The sequence below is a fragment of the Lissotriton helveticus genome, chromosome 2_2, assembly GCF_964261635.1.
Source record: "Lissotriton helveticus chromosome 2_2, aLisHel1.1, whole genome shotgun sequence".
In the NCBI taxonomy this organism is placed as follows: Eukaryota; Metazoa; Chordata; class Amphibia; order Caudata; family Salamandridae; genus Lissotriton; species Lissotriton helveticus.
Genome location: NC_136060.1, coordinates 146,857,497 through 146,875,069, shown reverse-complemented (window position 1 = coordinate 146,875,069; position 17,573 = coordinate 146,857,497). Strand labels below are relative to the sequence as shown.

The 17,573-nt window shown below is 40.2% G+C and overlaps 1 protein-coding gene across 2 annotated transcripts in view; it reads left to right on the top strand.

Annotated features, from left to right (window-relative positions):
* GABRB1 (gamma-aminobutyric acid type A receptor subunit beta1) overlaps nucleotides 1–17,573 on the top strand; it is a 1,683,231-nt gene that overhangs the window by 773,312 nt on the left and 892,346 nt on the right. The window lies entirely within an intron of this gene.

Genomic DNA, 17,573 nt, shown 5'->3' with positions numbered 1-17,573 from the left:
CCGTAGTCCTGGCTGGGACACCGACACTCAGACCACAAACCTTAGCGTGTGTAGTTACTTCACTTTTTTCACATGGCTATTTTCACCTTTGCCACTCACTATTCTCACTAACCCAGTCCTGAAGAAAGCCCTCTTACACACCATTTTCGGAGTGAAACATGTAGACCACATCACATAGTCAACTAAGGGTAATAATCTCCTAGTAGTTGCATCCCATATTTTTAACCATATCCTGAGCCGCTACTAATAAATCTTATAGGCAAGAATTCTCAGAGATATTTTTAATAGAACTCAAGACACATCACATATTCACACCAGCTCTGCTGTAATCAGGCGCTGTAGAACAACCGGGGGGCATTCGGTCACCCGGTTGGGACCCCAATGATGAAGTATAACACCAACCAGGTTGGTGTGTGAGGAGTCTTTTAAGTTCACCTAATGGGTCCATGTGCTTACCACAATAGTGATTGTAACACATCAATCTAGTGGGTTTGTTCACATTGTTCAGTCTAGCATCACACCGGGGATAAGGACGTACCCCGCATTTCCCTTGCTTTCTCTTTGTTTTCCAATAGTTACAAATTAGCATTCAGGAACGTTATAGTTAGAAATTATCATTTAAAAAACCTTACAAATTCATTGAAAAAAAAACAGGTTTCAGGGACGTTATAGTTGGTTAGACATTTCATTCATACAAAGCCAGAGAAATTCTGTCGTTATAGTTAGTTGAGCTAACTATAACTCACGCCCCCGCAATGCACTGCTGATGAGGTCACATATTACATCATTCATCACATGGTCAGTGACAACACTGATGACATCTCAAACGACATCACTGATTACATCATCCACGTTATAATCTGATGCACCTCCTTACACCCTAATATAACCTTTGATACACCCATTCTAAAATACAGACCACCATTCATATACACACCAATACCAGTTACTACATACTCACTCTCTGATTCCTAGGTCTACACACATCCACACATTCAATGATGCAGTCACTCATACATGTAGTCACTCATCAATACAGCACTATCATATGCACTCATACACCTATACAGACAATCACATACTGCCAATCATCCATAGTGTTACTCACACACCTGGTCAGTCATGCGAAAAATCAATCACACTCCCATTACTCACCTATACCGTTATAAACACACCACCTCACTTATTCATACAGATACTAACACACACTTACTCTCTTACGCAATCACTGATACAAGCACACACTCATCCATACAGCCACTCTCACAATCACTCACTCTCACATATAGTCATTTATATACTCCAACACTCACATATGCTGCCTTTCACATATGGAGTTACTCACACATGTACCTCTGAGACATCCATTCACTCACCAACACACCCATACACACACTCGCCCACCCATACAGCCCTTCACAGATGCACTCTTGAACCCATGCACCCAGTGAATCACCCACTCACATATCTAGGCACTGAGTCACACACCCCCCACCCACCAACACAGGCACTCAGGCACCCATACCGATACTAAGACAACCAATCAATTACCCATATAAACACTTATGTAGCTACTCACCAACCCATGCAGCCGCTTACACACCAACAGACACTCAACAGTTTAGTCACTAACCCACGCATTCAGTAAGACATGTTTAAACACTTACTTATGCAGTCAGTCAGGCACCTACTAAATCATCCATTCAGACACTTATACACCCACTCATTCTTCAATACACCTTGGCATATAAATATATAAAACATATTTAAACTTTACGGAAACACACAGTCACTGGATGATGTCATCAGTGATGCCATTTGAGATGTCATCAGTGATGTCTCTGACCATGTCATGAATGATGTAATACTCGACATCATCCGCAGTGCATTGCAGGGGCGTGAGTTATAGCTAGCTCAACTAACTATAACAGCCGAATATCTCTGGTTTTGTACGAGTGAAATGTCCAACTAACTATAACGTCCCTGAAACCTGTGTTTTTTTCAGCGACTATATATATATATATATGTATATATATATATATATATGAAAAAACGAAGGTTGCCCTCAGTAGAAAGGTCACACCCGGGGAGCTGAAACCTCCATCGTGAGGACAGCATTAGAGCCAGCATTCACCTCCCAGCATTCGCCAAACATGTTTCGGAATCACTTCCTTGATCACTGGCAACAGAAGGACATACACCAGCAATGATTGGAACACGCCTCTTTATTGTGATAAGTCACGCCCCAACCCCTCAAGCAAACCCACTGGGGTTAACATTATTTTTAATGGGAGGAGTACAGCAGCACCCACTTGGACTAAATTGAGCGGAACTACAAAGACCAGGGTGCAACTTTGCACACACCTACTCAGCGAGACCTCTACGCTCACTGGGGCGTGACTTATCACAATAAAGAGGCGTGTTCCAAACATTGCTGGTGTATGTCCTCCTGTTGCCAGTGATCAAGGAAGTGATTCCGAAACATGTTTGGCGAATGCTGGGAGGTGAATGCTGGCTCTAATGCTGTCCTCACGATGGAGGTTTCAGCTCCCCGGGTGTGACCTTTCTACTGAGGGCAACCTTCGTTTTTTCATATATATATATATATATATATATATATATATATATATATATATATATATATATATATATGTGTGTATATGTTCTCCAAAGAGCTATCAATGATAGCATAAGTCAGCACTCAAACAAAGGGTATATTTCCCAAATTTTCCTTTTATTGTTCAAAAAGGCAGCATTCCTCGCATAGTACCAACGCGTTTCGCAACGTACTGTTGCTTGATCACGGTAAGGATACAATGTTGCTGTTCTTTCTTATATTTTTCAAAAAAACGGCCTGAGACCCATCAGTATGATCTCACTTCCTGTCCAACAACAGGAAGTAGCTTGGGAGTTGTAGTTTTTACATTAAAAAAACGAGTGTTTGTAGTTCTGACATTGGGGTCAATACAGTCTCTTATTTCTCTATGGATGTGTTAACATAATCAATCAAGTAATACATTTCTGTACATTTCATAGAAAAATTTCAGGGATGACGCTTATTGTATCATAACATTTGTCAAAAAAAAATTTCTTTTTTTTCTCCCCATTAAAGTGGGTGTCGGGTGTTCGCCCTCTGGTGGGCACAATTATTTTACCATCTATTCTCCATTCAAAATCTCTCTAGTGAGTATCTCTGTCATACTTGTACATCTATTGAGGCCCTCTAGTGGGCTGATGGTCCTCACCTTAACACCCCCTCAACTCTGCGTTTTAGTTATTTAATTCCCGTTAAGGTTATTTAAGCACCCCAACATACATCCATCTACATTCCTGTAAAGTAACCCTTCTCATATCATTATTATTCCATACTGTTCATAGGGTACTGTGTTATCCCCCAATGTTTCTCATTATTCCCACTCCTTTATATACAGTTTCTCAACACCTCTATTGCATTCTGTCTCTCCTTCCAAAGAAAGACATTTATAGAACCTATAAAGAAATTCAGCTGTTAGTCCACATATCTCAGAACAGTAGTAAGTCCAATTGATTATAAATGTACGTAAAGTTCCTCACTCAAATTTAAACCCCAAGGGCTCATCGTTCGGAAGTTTAGAATTTGTCTTGATTCCCTGCATCGTAATTGTTTTTCTTGGTCTCCGCCCCTTTCGTGTGGCAATACACATTCCAGTGCATAAGTTTTTAGGAGTTTCCAGTCGCTGTTGTGCATCAGTTCCATATGTTTTGCAACTGCATTGTTTTTGTCTTTGTTTGCTGTCGCTCTGATGTGCTCAAGGATTCGTAGTTTGAATTGTTTCTTCTTGCTTCCAATATATTTTAGTGCACACGGGCATTCGATTACATATACCACGTGTGTGGTTGTACAGTCTATCAATTGGTTGATCTTCCACAATTTTTTATTTGGTAACATTACTTCTTTTTTGTTAGTAGCAATTTGACAGACCTTACATCGTTGGCATTTGATGAATCCTTTCGTATTCATCCATTGGATTCCCTTCTTCTTTTTTGTTCTGTCCTGGAAATGACTTTGTATCAGTTTGTCTCTCAGGTTTTTTGCTCGACGAAATGTAACCAAAGGGTGATTGCCCATTATTTTTCCCATTGTTGGATCTAATTGCAAAAGTTTCCAATTTTTTCTGAGGGAGTTCACAATTTGTTTTGATTCTCTTGTGTAGTCCAATATTAGTCTCACTTTTCTTTCACTTGGTGGGTTATCGGTTGCATTTGTTGTTGATTTTTTTGTTCTCAGAGCATCTTTTCTTTCTTTCTGATTTGCTCTTTGCCATCCCTTGTTGATAATAGCCATGTGGTATCCTCTGGTTTTGAATCTTTGAGCCATGTTTTTACTTTTTGATTCCCATTCATTCTTTTCTGAGCATATCCTTCTTGCTCTCAAAAATTCACCATACGGTATATTTTCTTTGACCGAAGATTTATGAAAGCTGTCAAAATGTAAGATCGAATTGGTTGCCGTATCTTTTCTGTGGAGTGTCGTTTCCACTCTATTGTCTTTGATGTAAATTTCTGTGTCAAGGAAAATTGCTCTATCCTTGCTTATATGGTATGTAAAATGAATGTTGGAAGTTGACGAATTTAGGATCCGAAAGAAGTTCTCAAATTCCACGGCTGTTCCTTCCCAAATTATTAGGAGGTCATCTATAAATCTGACCCATTTGGCTATTTTCTCCACGTGGATATCATTGTCAGTGTGCCAGGCAATCTGTTGTTCCCACCACCCCATTGTGAGGCATGCGTACGCTGGGCTGAATGAAAAACCCATAGCGCAGCCATGGACTTGTTGGTAGATTTCCTCTCCGAATAGGAACACATTTTGGGTTAGGCACATTTCCACCATGTCGATTAGCATTTGATTATGTTGTTGGAAATGAATGTTTCGTTCTTTCAAGAAGAAGGCACAGGCCTTTAGTCCCATGTCGTTATCAATATTAGTGTACAGCGACACTACGTCCATTGTTACCAATAGATAGTTGGATTGCCACGGTAAGTCCTCTAAATGCTGTAAGAGATCTGTGGTGTCACGTAGATAAGAGCTCAAGCTGGTAACAATCGGCATGAGGAAGAAATCAATATAATTAGCGATTGGTTCCATTAGCGACCCCTTTGATGACACTATGGGTCTCCCTGGTGGTCTTAGTGGGTTTTTGTGCACTTTTGGCAAAAAATAGATCGTCGCCATTTTGGGATGATCTGTGCACAAAAATTTCATTTCATCTGTGTCGATTAAATCTAGTTTGTTCCACAATTGAAGTTTTTAGTCCAATTTCTCTTTAAATATTGTCGTTGGATTCGCCTCTAATTTTCTGTAGTATTTTTTGTTTTCCAATTGTGAATGTGCCTCTGCTACGTAGTCGATTGTGTTGAGGACCACAATGTTTCCGCCTTTGTCGGCGCATTTTATAGTTATAGTTTTGTCTTCTCTTAAATGATTCAAGGCGTTTCTTTCCTCTTTGGATAGATTGTCTTTAAATTTCTGTCCCTTGATTTTGTAAATATCTTTCACAATGGCCTCCTGGAATAGGTCGATCTTGTTACCTTGGGGTAATTGTGGATAGAATTTGGAGGGTGCTTTCATTCCACTTAGGCCTGCGCCTTTTTGGTGTATTATCTGAGATTCTGAGATGTTTTCCCCTTCATTGTCCGTATCTAAATTAGTTAGTAGAGTCAGTGCTGGTAAGTCTGCTGAGGTTAGGCTTTGTTCTGTACGAGATTCATCCACTCTGTTTCGATTTTTATTTTTTGCATAAGATGCCATTCTTTCATTTTCTTCAAAAATCTTTACGAGTTTTATTTTCCTGATATACTTGTATATATCAATTCTTGTCTGTGCTATGTCCATTGATTCAGTAGGGCAGAATGTTATTCCTTTTTTCAATAGTGAGGTTTCATATTCGTTGATCTCTCTGTCGGACAAATTCACAACCACTAATTCATCATGCATTGCGTAATTTATTTGCCCCTCTTCTGACGCATCGATCTTGTTTCCGTACCTACAGTTTCTGATCCATTTTTTCCTTTGTCCCCTTCTGGTTGTTTTTTTTGTGAGGTTCCTGACCTGGGTACCCATCTGCGTCCTCGACCTCTTCCTCTGATATTTTGATTTTGATTGAACTCCCATGTCCTTTGTTCTAATACCAGTCTCATATCCCCTAAAAAATCCTTACTAGCGGGGTCCACATTTTGCACTCCCTCTTCACTTGTACCCGTAGATGTCAGTGATGTAGCACTCGAAGAACTCTGTTTATTGAACACTTTACTTTGTTTTTTGAAAATATCAAATTTTCTGGCATATGTAAAGATGCACCCGTTATTATAATCCTCCTCATCCCTTTGAAATTTAGCTTGTTTACGATTTCTTACCACTTCCTCATGTTTACTTACATATTTTTCCAACTCCTCTTTGAATTTAGTGTGTTCTGGGCTCAAATCCATAGACGCTAGTTCTTTTTCTAATTCTGCCAATTCCTCCTTTATTTTTACCAATGTTATTTATCCAGAGAGAAATAAGAGACTGTATTGACCCCAATGTCAGAACTACAAACACTCGTTTTTTTAATGTAAAAACTACAACCCCCAAGCTACTTCCTGTTGTTGGACAGGAAGTGAGATCATACTGATGGGTCTCAGGCCGTTTTTTTGAAAAATATAAGAAAGAACAGCAACATTGTATCCTTACCGTGATCAAGCAACAGTACGTTGCGAAACGCGTTGGTACTATGCGAGGAATGCTGCCTTTTTGAACAATAAAAAGAAAATTTGGGAAATATACCCTTTGTTTGAGTGCTGACTTATGCTATCATTGATAGCTCTTTGGAGAATAGACGAAAGCGGGGCTCTGCTTTGAAGTCAGCACCGGTGACAAGAGCGCCATTGGACTACGAGTTTGGAGCCTGATCTGTGGATTTTAGGAGGTGGTCCTGGTGAACGCCAAACCAGTCAAAATTTACCGGCCGAAAAACGAGACGCCTGAAAGAGGGAAGTACACGGAGCCCGGCGGACCAACATCGAAGGGTGGAGGTAAGCACGGTAACTGTGTGTTAGTACCTCTGACAGAGATCTTAATAAGGGCTGTGGAAGATAAAATATGGTTTTGGCTGCATTGTGAATTTGGAACCGTCTGAAGCACTGAATAATAATAATACCGCATGGAATTGTGTAACATACACAGAAGCGGAGTAAGAATTATGCCACAGTAACTTCTAAGCACGGTTTTGCTCACACGAAGGAATTCCCATTACTCCTATAGAAATAAAATCAGGAGGAGTTTGATTAATTGAAATTGGAAAGAATAAAAGGAGAGGAACACGTGAGATTTGTTCTTCTCTAAGCAGCGGAAAGCACAGTAATTTGTGTGATACAAAAAACCTTTTTTGTAATACATAATGGATAAACGTGACGCCGAGAGAACTGAACTATTGGATTCATGTTTCTTTGAACAAAGAAAGACGGAAACGGACAAAAATAAAAACAAAGATAAAAATAAGGATGATAAAATGGATACTAAAAGCAAGCTCAAGATGTGGGAGAGACTAAGTAAGAAAGAAATTAATAAATGGTGGGAACTAATCACATTAAAAAAATACATTGAAGTAAAGAGGGTCCCGAGAGGACTACGGATCTCACTAATGCCAAGCCAACAAGACGTGTCGGATGAATTGCTAAATGAATGGGGCGAATTTATACTGGAATCATCCTTGGGATTAATTAAAATTCTTGTGAAACATTTGGAAATAACATTGGTAAAAATAAAGGAGGAATTGGCAGAATTAGAAAAAGAACTAGCGTCTATGGATTTGAGCCCAGAACACACTAAATTCAAAGAGGAGTTGGAAAAATATGTAAGTAAACACGAGGAAGTGGTAAGAAATCGTAAACAAGCTAAATTTCAAAGGGATGAGGAGGATTATAATAACGGGTGCATCTTTACATATGCCAGAAAATTTGATATTTTCAAAAAACAAAGTAAAGTGTTCAATAAACAGAGTTCTTCGAGTGCTACATCACTGACATCTACGGGTACAAGTGAAGAGGGAGTGCAAAATGTGGACCCCGCTAGTAAGGATTTTTTAGGGGATATGAGACTGGTATTAGAACAAAGGACATGGGAGTTCAATCAAAATCAAAATATCAAAGGAAGAGGTCGAGGACGCAGATGGGTACCCAGGTCAGGAACCTCACAAAAAAAACAACCAGAAGGGGACAAAGGAAAAAATGGATCAGAAACTGTAGGTACGGAAACAAGATCGATGCGTCAGAAGAGGGGCAAATAAATTACGCAATGCATGATGAATTAGTGGTTGTGAATTTGTCCGACAGAGAGATCAACGAATATGAAACCTCACTATTGAAAAAAGGAATAACATTCTGCCCTACTGAATCAATGGACATAGCACAGACAAGAATTGATATATACAAGTATATCAGGAAAATAAAACTCGTAAAGATTTTTGAAGAAAATGAAAGAATGGCATCTTATGCAAAAAATAAAAATCGAAACAGAGTAGATGAATCTCGTACAGAACAAAGCCTAACCTCAGCAGACTTACCAGCACTGACTCTACTAACTAATTTAGATACGGACAATGAAGGGGAAAACATCTCAGAATCTCAAATAATACACCAAAAAGGCGCAGGCCTAAGTGGAATGAAAGCACCCTCCAAATTCTATCCACAATTACCCCAAGGTAACAAGATCGACCTATTCCAGGAGGCCATTGTGAAAGATATTTACAAAATCAAGGGACAGAAATTTAAAGAAAATCTATCCAAAGAGGAAAGAAGCGCCTTGAATCATTTAAGAGAAGACAAAACTATAACTATAAAATGCGCCGACAAAGGCGGAAACATTGTGGTCCTCAACACAATCGACTACGTAGCAGAGGCACATTCACAATTGGAAAACAAAAAATACTACAGAAAATTAGAGGCGAATCCAACGACAATATTTAAAGAGAAATTGGACCAAAAACTTCAATTGTGGAACAAACTAGATTTAATCGACACAGATGAAATGAAATTTTTGTGCACAGATCATCCCAAAATGGCGACGATCTATTTTTTGCCAAAAGTGCACAAAAACCCACTAAGACCACCAGGGAGACTCATAGTGTCATCAAAGGGGTCGCTAATGGAACCAATCGCTAATTATATTGATTTCTTCCTCATGCCGTTTGTTACCAGCTTGAGCTCTTATCTACGTGACACCACAGATCTCTTACAGCATTTAGAGGACTTACCGTGGCAATCCAACTATCTATTGGTAACAATGGACGTAGTGTCGCTGTACACTAATATTGATAACGACATGGGACTAAAGGCCTGTGCCTTCTTCTTGAAAGAACGAAACATTCATTTCCAACAACATAATCAAATGCTAATCGACATGGTGGAAATGTGCCTAACCCAAAATGTGTTCCTATTCGGAGAGGAAATCTACCAACAAGTCCATGGCTGCGCTATGGGTTTTTCATTCAGCCCAGTGTACGCATGCCTCACAATGGGGTGGTGGGAACAACAGATTGCCTGGCACACTGACAATGATATCCACGTGGAGAAAATAGCCAAATGGGTCAGATTTATAGATGACCTCCTAATAATTTGGGAAGGAACAGCCGTGGAATTTGAGAACTACTTTCGGATCCTAAATTCGTCAACTTCCAACATTCATTTTACATACCATATAAGCAAGGATAGAGCAATTTTCCTTGACACCGAAATTTACATCAAAGACAATAGAGTGGAAACGACACTCCACAGAAAAGATACGGCAACCAATTCGATCTTACATTTAGACAGCTTTCATAAAGCTTCGGTCAAAGAAAATATACCGTATGGTGAATTTTTGAGAGCAAGAAGGATATGCTCAGAAAAGAATGAATGGGAATCAAAAAGTAAAAACATGGCTCAAAGATTCAAAACCAGAGGATACCACATGGCTATTATCAACAAGGGATGGCAAAGAGCAAATCAGAAAGAAAGAAAAGATGCTCTGAGAACAAAAAAATCAACAACAAATGCAACCGATAACCCACCAAGTGAAAGAAAAGTGAGACTAATATTGGACTACACAAGAGAATCAAAACAAATTGTGAACTCCCTCAGAAAAAATTGGAAACTTTTGCAATTAGATCCAACAATGGGAAAAATAATGGGCAATCACCCTTTGGTTACATTTCGTCGAGCAAAAAACCTGAGAGACAAACTGATACAAAGTCATTTCCAGGACAGAACAAAAAAGAAGAAGGGAATCCAATGGATGAATACGAAAGGATTCATCAAATGCCAACGATGTAAGGTCTGTCAAATTGCTACTAACAAAAAAGAAGTAATGTTACCAAATAAAAAATTGTGGAAGATCAACCAATTGATAGACTGTACAACCACACACGTGGTATATGTAATCGAATGCCCGTGTGCACTAAAATATATTGGAAGCACGAAGAAACAATTCAAACTACGAATCCTTGAGCACATCAGAGCGACAGCAAACAAAGACAAAAACAATGCAGTTGCAAAACATATGGAACTGATGCACAACAGCGACTGGAAACTCCTAAAAACTTATGCACTGGAATGTGTATTGCCACACGAAAGGGGCGGAGACCAAGAAAAACAATTACGATGCAGGGAATCAAGACAAATTCTAAACTTCCGAACGATGAGCCCTTGGGGTTTAAATTTGAGTGAGGAACTTTACGTACATTTATAATCAATTGGACTTACTACTGTTCTGAGATATGTGGACTAACAGCTGAATTTCTTTATAGGTTCTATAAATGTCTTTCTTTGGAAGGAGAGACAGAATGCAAGAGAGGTGTTGAGAAACTGTATATAAAGGAGTGGGAATAATGAGAAACATTGGGGGATAACACAGTACCCTATGAACAGTATGGAATAATAATGATATGAGAAGGGTTACTTTACAGGAATGTAGATGGATGTATGTTGGGGTGCTTAAATAACCTTAACGGGAATTAAATAACTAAAACGCAGAGTTGAGGGGGTGTTAAGGTGAGGACCATCAGCCCACTAGAGGGCCTCAATAGATGTACAAGTATGACAGAGATACTCACTAGAGAGATTTTGAATGGAGAATAGATGGTAAAATAATTGTGCCCACCAGAGGGCGAACAACCGACACCCACTTTAATGGGGAAAAAAAAGAAAAAAAAATTTTGACAAATGTTATGATACAATAAGCGTCATCCCTGAAATTTTTCTATGAAATGTACAGAAATGTATTACTTGATTGATTATGTTAACACATCCATAGAGAAATAAGAGACTGTATTGACCCCAATGTCAGAACTACAAACACTCGTTTTTTTAATGTAAAAACGACAACTCCCAAGCTACTTCCTGTTGTTGGACAGGAAGTGAGATCATACTGATGGGTCTCAGGCCGTTTTTTTGAAAAATATAAGAAAGAACAGCAACATTGTATCCTTACCGTGATCAAGCAACAGTACGTTGCGAAACGCGTTGGTACTATGCGAGGAATGCTGCCTTTTTGAACAATAAAAGGAAAATTTGGGAAATATACCCTTTGTTTGAGTGCTGACTTATGCTATCATTGATAGCTCTTTGGAGAATAGACGAAAGCGGGGCTCTGCTTTGAAGTCAGCACCGGTGACAAGAGCGCCATTGGACTACGAGTTTGGAGCCTGATCTGTGGATATGTGTATATGTATATATATATATATACACATATATACATATAAATTATATATATAAAAATAATATATATATATCATAAATACAACATATATATTATATACGTTGTAGCATTAACATGGATTTCTTCACATTATGAGGAGGGCACATATAATTTGTGTGTCATTTCAAAGTGAAAGCATTTCTGCAGCAGCTTAAATGTGCTTCTAAAGCACAATTCTAACATAGGCTGCAAGTCGAATTTTTATTTTAGCACTAATTTCTTTCACTTCTGCCATCCCTGGTATTTTTCCTTCTTTCAACCCAGTCGTCAGAAAAGCAGGTCTCCATGGTTACTGTCTCTATTTCTTCCTGTCTTCACTATGGAAACTCGTGGCGTATCAGGTTGCTAGATTATCTCATACACAGACTCTATCTTTTTCAGACTGCATTGGTTCCCTTCTTTGAGGGCTGCACAACAGTAGCCCACTCTCCTACAAGAAATGAGAATTAAATTGCTGCCTCTGGTCTAATAAATTCAATCTAATGCTCATTGCTCATTGCATCTGTCCACTATGCTCCATACTCCAGTAGATAGTTCTCTCCACTCAGAGCATAACTAAGCATCAAGATCTGCCGGGTAAAAGTCTTAGGTGAGTAAATGCACACTCTGAAAAGGCGATCAACGGATACATAACGTGAAATATAAATAAATTAAGTTTTGACCTCCCAAGTGCTATCCCCAAGGTCCTGGACCCATGGCTGGTGTCAAAGTGTACTCCTCCTAACATCCCCTGAAACGTGGGGCTTGAAAAGGTGTGGGCTTCAAAAACCTTGGAGGACCAGGCCTAACCTATCAAGCCAATCAGGCAAAGGTGCATTTCCAGGTTGCTCCAGCTCAGAGCCTATCCACTCCTTGGGACCTTGTATAAAAGGTATCCAGCCTCAAAGAGGCCTATTCGGCTACAGGCTGCTGCCTTGTCCCATTGGAAGAATCCAAACTCCAAAAAAATGATAAGTTCAAAGCTAGAAATCTTCACCGGACGAAGGTGCAAAATGTATGCTGCAGGCAAGGGACCTTCTTTGTCGTAACATTTAAATTTCTCCCACTCACAGTTTTCCTAATAAAAATAAATGGCAGATACCTTGTCCAGTGGTTATCCATCAACTTGGCACTCTCTGCTGCCTTCCTACTGTCTTATCCCACTGAGTATTTTTGACTTATGTTTCAGAGATTAAGGGGCTCCTTAGGATGGCGGACGAACCTGCGTCCGTCCGCCACCCTAGAAAAGGAGGGACCGTCCGCAGGGGCAGCGGCGGTCCCTCCAGTGCAATTAGGATGTGACCGCCAGCCTGGCGGTCACATCCTCAATATTTAACATTGCGGCGGGTGCTGCTTGAAGCAGCACCCGCCGCAAGGTTACATATGCATGCTTAGCATTTGCATGTACAAAGCGGCAGGCACCGCGCGGTGCCTGCCGCTTCGTGCACGCAAATGCAGGGGGGTACCATAGGTACCCCCCATGTGCACCCCCCACCCCCCCCAATCACCCTGGGGGCCCGCAACGGGCCCCGAAAGAAATCACCGTATGCCTTTCCACGGCAGAGAATCCACCGCGGAGAGGCATCTGTTTTCCGCCATCCTAATATGGCTGGCGGTGTCTGAGAGACACCGCAAGCCATGTTAGAGGTTTTCCGCCGCGGTCGGAAGGCGACCGCGGCAGAAAAGCTGTGGACCGATTTTGAGACCCACCGCCATCCTAATTTGGCGGTGGGTCTTTTGTGCCTCCCCAGCGGTTTTCCCGCATCCTCCGAGCCGGCGGTGGCTTCCGCCGGCCCGGAGGATGCGGGAAAACCGCGATCATAATGTGCCCCTAAGTCCGAAGGTAAATATCTCACTAGGGTGATGATGGTTTCTGTATCCAACCATTGCAGTTAGCCTTAACTTGAGCCTAGGTACTGGTCAAGCACAACAAAATTAATGTGGTTCCTGCTTAACGTTCTTTGGTGCTATTGTGAATGTTAAACTTTAAGAAGGCACAACTCTAGTTTCCCTTATTGATATTTTGTCATTTTGGTGTCTTTTTATCTATTACAATATTCTCTACTTTGTAAATTGGTTGCGATTTTTACTTTGTTATATTTTGCCTTTATTACTGGTTTGGTACTGCATAAATACTTTAAACATTGCCTCCAAATTATGGATGTCTGCTCGGTGGCATAAAAACCAGGGGACTGAGCACAGGTTAATTTAGTGACTTTATGAGTTCACCCTGACAAGAGTTATTACCTGAGGTGGGTACTCACCCGCTTCAATTAATAACCCAATTTCTTACAGTATAGTTACATGATTGGATGTTGACAGGCTGGCCTATGCACCAAATTGGCAGAGCTGCCATAGGAAATCATGGGCACTTCTGCCATGCCCCCAAGGAAAGTGAGGAAGATGTACCTTCAATACAACCAAGGAGACATTGTCTATGAAACTATAATGAAGCAAATACAACATTAGCAAGGGGAATTTTAGAAGCACCCTCAATGCCAATAAATGTCTGAATAGGCTCCTTCCATGAACCAGAACGAAAAATAAATACTTTTTATATGATAGAACAGGGGTTTCTAAGACACCATCCATGCAACTAGAAAGATGAAGAGGGGCTCCTTCGATGATACAGAGGTGGTGGTGAAACACCTTCTATGAAAGGACGGGCCCAACCTGTGATACAAAAAGAGATGGGCAGACACCTTCCATGCAATCTGAAGGAAAGAGAGCATCTCCTTCTATAGTGCAATTGGGAGTGGGTGACATCTTCTATGCAACCAGAGGAAGGAAGAGACATGCTTTTATGATATATCAGCTAACGGGGAGACACCTTTCAGGTAAGTGAGAGAGATATCATTAATACAATACATTTACTTTTCCCATGAGAGTGAGAAAGGCATGGGCATGATACCAGAGAGTTGATTAGACTACTGCCATGTAATTTAAGAAACAAGGGGAGATTTCTTCCTTAAGACCATAAGAGTAAGGAAAACATCTTTCAGGGTCCTACCTACCTGGTATTACTGATGTTTTAAACAGGCTTTCTTTGGAAAGATGACCATGAACCCAAAGAGATCTAGGAACAGTCAAAAGCCATTTTCCTAGCAACCAAAAAGAACAAGGAAGAACATCCTATGCGGCCAGGATGAATGAGCAAGAAATCATCCAAGCTACCAAGGAGACTGAAGGAGAATATCACATTCAGCAAGTGTAAGGGAGCAAGATAGCATTCATCCAACCACAGAGGCTGAATGAGGCACCATCCATGCAACCATGGACACTGAGGGAAATACCATCTATGAAATTAAAGAGACAATAGAGGTACCATTCAGGTAGGCAGAGAAGCTAGGAGAAAGCATTCATGCAACTAGGGAGATGTAGGGCAATGTTATCTCTGCAGGAGACTGAGGGAGGCAAAATCTAGGCAACCAGGGAGACTAAGAGGCATCTTATACTCAACCAGAAATGCTGAGGTTGAAGTCTTTCTTTTATCAAAGTGAAACTTAATGGATTGTGGGAGTCCTTGCGACCAATAAGATCAAAACAGTCACCAGCCATTTGAGTTACTGGGACTCCTTCAAACTGACAAAAGGGACAGGCCAGTACTAGCAGGGAGGAATCAAAAAATGTTGGATGATTTTGAGTGTAAGGGCTGATTCCATCTGATAACTGAAGACTGTAAATAACACAGAACTACAAGATTATGTACATCACCTGTAGTGTTATAGGGAATGTATGTTGGTGTGTGTGTGTGTGTGTGTGTGTGTGTGTGTATATATATATATATATATATATCCAATTACCGCTCCGGCGCCTGTAGCCACCACACGGAGAAAGACACGGACTCCAAAATCAGCATTCACTGCTGGCTGCAGTGACTTTATTTAATTATAAATAGTGCGAGATGTCGGGCAGGATGATGCGTTTCGGCTAACGTGTAGCCTTGCTCACATGATATATATATATATGAGACCACAGGAACTTCACCGCCGTCGCACCAACCAGTCCCGGGTGCTTTTATATATGTATGAATAGATTTCCCAACTTGAGAATATCCTTGTCTCTGGAACTCTTAGGAAGGAAACGGACTCCAGTTTCTTTGTGCTTCAATAATTTATTTTGTGCAAAATATCATCTTTACGCATTTCGGGCTCTACACCCCTTGATCACATGGCATGACTCTACTTTATCCTCCCTTTTTTAAGTGACAATGCAAACAAACAACCAAGAAGCCAGACTAACATATTGTCTTCTGGTTCTAGCAGCATACTATTAGATACTTTCCACAATATTTAGGATGTACCATCTTGCATAAACATACAATTGGAAATACAATTGAAGATGTGGAAATTGCCACTGCCTCCCCCGCATTTTAAACTGTAACTGATTGAATTAATTGAAAGTAACATACATAAGTGCAGCCCCAATGGGACATATATAGAGCTGCTGATCTATTGCCATACCAGCAGGTCGTTTGATTGGCTACTTACAGAACGTGCTTACTAAGTGCTATTTAAAGTGCATAAGTGCCATGACTGTTTGACATTCAAACACTGCAAAATGTGCAAAACAATAATTTTAATAAAAAAGATTTTTGGGGGGATTTAAAAGGTTTTTTTAAGGAAATGTGTTACAGGGGGTTTGTGCGGAGTTAAAATGAATGTAGCCACATTGCATGTTTGATTTATTTATCATACCTAAACCACTTTCATTAGCATTGTGACTATACATTTGAATGTTCAAGATGATGTGAGTGCAAACTATGGCTATTCTAGCTTGATTCTCATAGTTTTATAGCCCTGTGTACAGGTCTTCTGTTGTGTTAAGACCATATGGACTTTTACTATCAAACTCCAAAATATATTGGGTCTCATTGGCCTCCCTGTTACCGCCATGTCTTAGAGGGGGTATGGAATCCACAACAAAATATTTGAGATCTTGTACTTGATTGTTGTGCACCTCCTTAAAGTGGTGGGCCACTGGATACCTTAACTCTGAATTGGAAATAGCTCTTACGTGTTGGAGGATTCTCTTGGGGACTTGCAGCTTGGTGCTGCCTATGTACCGTAGTCCACAAGAGCACTCCAACACGTAAACAGCATATTCGGTCTTGCTAGTTAGAAACTTGAAAATCATGGTGGGAGCTGTTCTGAAAGGAGTAACATAAGAGCTTGTGTTACTACCTAGTTTACATGCTTTGCATGTGGAGCATTTCTTGAACCCTTTTTGATTAGATAACCAATTTTTGTTAAGGGAGGTTTCAGGGCTGGTAGGTAGTCACTGGTGGATATGGCCCTTCTGTACGTAATGATTGGGGACTTGGGCAACAATTCCCTGATTGTGGAATCATTGCTTACGATATGACCAAGAGGCATCATAAACTCAACCAGAAATGCTGAGGTTGAAGTCTTTCTTTTATCACAGTGAAACTAAATGGATTGTGAGAGTCCTTGCGACCAATGAGATCAAAACAGTCACCATTAATTTTAGTTACTGGGACTAGCAAGGAGGAATCAAAACATTGTGGGTGATTTTGAGTGTAAGGGCTTATTCCATCTGATAACTGAAGACTTTTCCAGTAATTTCACATTGGGATTGTAGACACAACTACTGAATGGAATAATGCCAAGTTTGGAAGAAAGATCGTTTTTGTAATTTGGCGTAAATCCATTCAGTAGGTTTGAGTTAACAAAGAAAAAAAAATGTATATCTAAGGACACGGATGCTCCGGGGATCCCACAGATCTCATGATGAGATCTGATTGGCTGCCACCACTTCAACCAGCTATCTTGGAACTCAGGACTTGGGATTTGTTTATTAGTGTATATATAACTATATCTAC